Source organism: Microtus oregoni, unplaced genomic scaffold, assembly GCF_018167655.1.
Source record: "Microtus oregoni isolate MIOR12 unplaced genomic scaffold, Mior012 000080F_ref0000499, whole genome shotgun sequence".
NCBI classification, from domain to species: domain Eukaryota; kingdom Metazoa; phylum Chordata; class Mammalia; order Rodentia; family Cricetidae; genus Microtus; species Microtus oregoni.
This window is the reverse complement of record NW_024544538.1, coordinates 6,407,501-6,412,586: the sequence shown is the minus strand read 5'-3', so window position 1 is coordinate 6,412,586 and position 5,086 is coordinate 6,407,501.

Sequence of the window (5,086 nt, the reverse complement as noted above, 5' to 3'; positions counted from 1 at the left end):
GCCACACATCCAGGGGAATGGTCAGAGGCAGGTAGCCCCGCCAGAGACCCAATTGCCAATACTGAATGGAAAGCGAGGCCGCTAGTAAAGGAGAAAGCAGATTTGTTGCAGGTGCAAGAGAGCGGCTCTGTTGAGGGTGAGCAGGTGGCTAAGGTCCCAGCGTGAAGTGATTACCTTTCGGTGAGCTCTGCCACTGAGCAAGCATGCTGCATGCAACAGAATTGGTGGCAGAGGTTTATTGGGGAGGGGAAAGCGAACCGGTGAAAGGGTGATGCTTCCATCTATCAAGATCGCTGGCAGAATGTTGCAAAGGTCTGGTAAAATATCAGGATATAGAGTGCCCGGAAATAGATTTTTGGTAGGCTTATTCCCCATGAGTGAGACAGAACAAGATCCAATGGCTTTTAACAAGCGAGGATGGAGCGAGAAAGGCACAAGTCGCTCAGGAGAGTCATCACTCAAGGGGAGGGAAGGGTGCATAATGGAGAGCCGGAAGAACTCAAGGGTCCAAGAAAGGCACAGGCCACCAAGTGAGTCGTCTTGCAAAGGGTGAGGGCTGAATGCTCTGAGCCTGAGTACCAGGACTTAACGAGGCCAAAAGGCAAGAAACCATGCTCAAGAGATGAGTTCTCACTCGTGGGAAATAGCAAGAGGTGGGGAAGAGGGAGGAGCTCACTAACCGTGCCAGTTTTGAATGGAGGGACCCAGCGATCCAGAGAAGCGAGACTGTCATCCTATGTGGACCGGGTTTCAGGGTCCTGGCGTGCCTCAAACTGTTGGCGGCCAAGAGGAAGCACCAGCAGAGCCTTTCCTGGTCAGGGAACCAATGTAATTTTTAAAAAGCGGCGCCAATCCAGCGGAGGTGGCGCACGCCTTTAATGCCAGCACTCAGGAGACAGAGGCAGGCAAACCTCCATAAATTCAAGGCCAGCCTGGTCTACAAGAGCCTAGTTCAGGACAGCTGGAACAGTTACACAGAGAAACCCTCTCTCGGAAAAACAAAAACAAAACAAAACAAAAAGTGGCAAAGCAGCGCACGAGAGAAAGACACCGTATGTGCCACAGCTCAAGTGGAGGGGTTACTTATTAGGAAGAAGGAAACGTAAAAAAGAGGGAAGGGGAGAGGGAGACTTGCCTCTGGGGACCGGAGCAGCAAAAGAGCAAAGAGAGGCACAGGGGAGGGGGAGAAACAAGGACAAAGGGAGAGAGAGAGGGAGAGAGAGGGAGAGAGGGAAAGAGAGAGGGAGAGAGAAAGGGAGAGAGGAGAGAAAGAGGTGGGAGGTGTGGAGGGCCCTTTTAAAAGGGAACATAGTGAATGTCCACAGGAGGTGCTCTTAGTGGCTGCAGCTGAGGATGTACCCTGTCAGGACCCCAAGGGCAGGCCAGGGCAGATGCCTGAATACTAACAGGGTGGACAAAAACAAACATGGTAGAGAAAGACCAGGCTGTGAGATGCTCCCTAACTGAAGAGAGGGAATCTATAACTTCACTAAGATGCCTGCCACTCAGAAAGTAGCTTCTCAAAGATGTGACGAATTACATAGTGTTCAGCTTCCCGTACTGCAGTTGACACTATTGTCGTCAGATGTCAGGTTTGGTTTAAAAACCAGAGGTTCGGCTGGGCAGTGGTGATGCATGCCTTTAATCCCAGTACTCGGGAGGCAGAGACAGGTGGATCTCTGTGAGTTCGAAGCCAGCCTGGTCTACAAGAGCAAGTTCCAGAACAGGCTCCAAACTACGGAGATACCCTGTCTCGAAAAAACAAAAACAAAACAAAAAGAAAAAAAAAACCCAGAGTGTCAGAGGACATTAATTAATGCTCAGAAATGAGCCCCCACCCCCATTTCCCAGGGTTCTGTAATACCATCCTTGCTCTGGTGTCTGACTGGAAATGGGGTGCTGCTGAAGTCATTGTCAGCTGGACCACCTACACCATCTATGCCTTCTCTTTCCCAGCTGCCTTCAGTCTTGTTTTCCTTTTCCTGCCCCCAGTTTGCCTGGAATTGTAATGATTGTTCTGTCTCTTTAAGAGACAAGCCACGCCCACTCCCTCCCCCATCCACTGAGAGGCAGGCAGGTCTTCTGTCCTGCTTGCTGCCTTAGTCTCTTTCGCTCTTTCTCTCTCCCTCTCCCTCTCTCTCTCTCTCTCTCTCTCTCTCTCTCTCTCTCTCTCTCTCTCTCTTTTCTGGCTCCCTCTCAGAGAGGCAGCCCCCCTCCCCTTCTCCACCCCCTCCCCTCCCCCTCCCCTCCCCCCTTCCCTCCCCTCCCCTTCCTTCCATAACCACCAAATAAATATCCATCCTAACTCTGTATGGCGTGCCTATCCTGTCTCTTGCCCGAGACCATGTGACAAGCCGACAGAGACCAGCCACCTTAGGAGACCTACCATGTGGTCTCCTCTCGTGCACCGTTCCTGCCTGGGACTGGCTGCTCTCAGGACCCGCTGCCCCCTACCTGCCACCACATGGCCCACTGCCTGCTACCATTTGGGAACCTGCAACATTTCTGCTGCCTGCCGCTACAGGGGATCCTGCAGCATTTTTAATAATCCATTACAGTCATCTGTAGTCATTTTATAATACTCTCCATTTTTGTACTGTTTTATCTTATATATTTTAGTAAAGGATTTCAGCCCACAGGGTCCTGGAAGACCTCTCCTCCTCCCCTCCCCTCCCCTCCTCCTCCCTTTCCCTTCCCCCTCCCCTCCCCCACCCCTTTCCTTCCCCTCCCCCTCCCTTTCCCTTCCCCCTCCCCTCCCCACCCCTTTCCTCCCCCTCCCCTCCCCCCTCTCCTCCCCTCCCCCCTCCCCTCCCCCTCCGCTCCCCTCAGCTCCCCTCCATAACCACTAAATAAATATCCAACCTGACTCTGTGTGGCGTGCCTATCCTATCTCTTGCCTGCCGCCATGTGACAAGCCTTTAAACTTGTGGTCTGCCTTACCCTCCCAGGAGCTACAATTAGAAGTGAAGGCAACTACATCCATCTCCCAGGGATTTGGTTGGTTGGTTGGTTGGATCACCATCGTCATCATCATCATTATTAATTGCATTTCAATTCACACACAATTCTTAACACATGTACCAAAAGTCTAAAGACCCATGTACTGTGTTTCCAGTGGTATTCCAGCTTCAGTCGTGGTGACAAATCAGCCTGCAGAGGAGTTCACATATGAATACATTCTAGTACCAATAGACCTTTACCTAACTCCATCTGATTCAAAGTGTTAGATCATACACAGTACTGTTGTGGAGTGAGTCCAAGACCACCAGGGAAAGACCACCAAACAGAATTGACATTTAAAAGATAAAAAGCAAGGTTATTTTATTTATAGCAATGTTGCAACAACAGCCTTCTTTGCCAACCCGAGAGCTTCTGTAGAGGGAAAAGACAGGAGCTGGAGTTTTTAAAGACACAAACCACAATTGTCTCAACTCTGGGGATTTTCTGTTATGGGAGGCATTATCGTATTTGTTTTGTTTGTAAATGTTGTGTAGACTAGGGGAAGGCCTTGCCATTCATTTGGGTCTGAAGTATTGTGGTCCTAGACATGTTGGTGCTCGTATCAATGATACACACTCATACAAAGGTACACTTGCTCAGCACACTTTGCATTCTAGTATATAAAACTAACTGCCCTTTATTGGATGTTAAAGCCAACACCCAAGAGAGTCATAGCATTCTGTGATTCAATATCCTAATATTTTCTAATTGCACTAAAATAATAAACAACCAAGGCAGGCATGGTGGCACATGCCTTTAATCCTAGCACTAGGGAGGCAGAAGAAGGCAGATCTCTGAGTTTAACACCACCCTGGTCTACAGAGTGAGTTCTAGGTCAATCAGGGCTACATACATGGTGAGACCCTGACTCAAAATAAAACAAAAAAGTGATAATATAAAAAATCATTTACGAGCTAATCCTGGTGGCACACACTCAGGGGGCAGAGACAGACACATCTCTCTATGAGTTTGAGGTCAACCTGGTATACACAGCAAATTCAAGCCCAGTCATAGCTACATACTGAGATTTAATTTATACACACATAGTGTGTGTGTGTGTGTGTGTGTGTGTGTGTGTGTGTGTGTGTGTGCGCGCGCGCGTGCGCACGCGCGCACTTTGAAACAATGGCTCGGTAATTAGGAGCACACAGTGCTCTTACAGAGGACCTGAGTTTGGTTTTCAAAACTCATGTCAGGCTGCTCACAACCACCTGTATCTCCAGCTCCAGAAGGCCCCATGCCCTCTTCTGGCCACCAAGGGCAACAACACATGTATAGCACTCATTAACATGCATATATATGTATATATATAAATTTTTAAGTTAAAATTTTAAAAAATTACACTTAAAAACGGAATGATCAAAGATTCCCCCTTTTAAAAAACTGTTCCAATAGAACTATTAAAATATTCACACCAGAGATGACCACTCAGGCGCAGTTTATAGCCAATTGAAAGTCTTTATCTGTCTGGGACACACTCGGGTATTTGAGACCCAAGTGTAGTTCTTAGTGTTTAGGGTAAGGGATTTTTTTGTGGCAAAAACAACATCCTGGTTTCTTGCTCAGGGGCTTCAGGGGAAGGTTTTTCACAAGCAAACAGTTTAACAGAAGCTAAGGAAAGCAGTTATCTGGATGGGGTTCTACACAAGCAGTTCAACAGAAGCTAAGATAAGCAGTTACCTTGGGCATTGTGAGTCGGGTAATTTTCCATAGTGCTTCCCACCAAGGTGATCAAGTTCTAGTCAAATCTAAAATGGTCTGAGACTACAAGATGGAGGAACCTCTTCACTGTCTTGCCCTGTCACGTTATAAACAGTTGATTAAAATAGCCCTTTGTATTGGATAATAAATAGAACAGGGTCCACTGACAGACACGATGTGTGGCTAATCAAGTGTGGCCTCCTTCTCTTCTCCATCAGAGGTTGCATTGTCATCTATTTTAATTTCTCCATTTACTGCAGGAAAATTTCCTTTAGTTTCCAGGCTAACGACTTCAGCCTGTTTTCCTTTTGCTCCCCTCTTTCCTTTTATTTGTACATTTTAAAAAGTACATTCATTCATTGTACACACGTGTGTAGCACACACA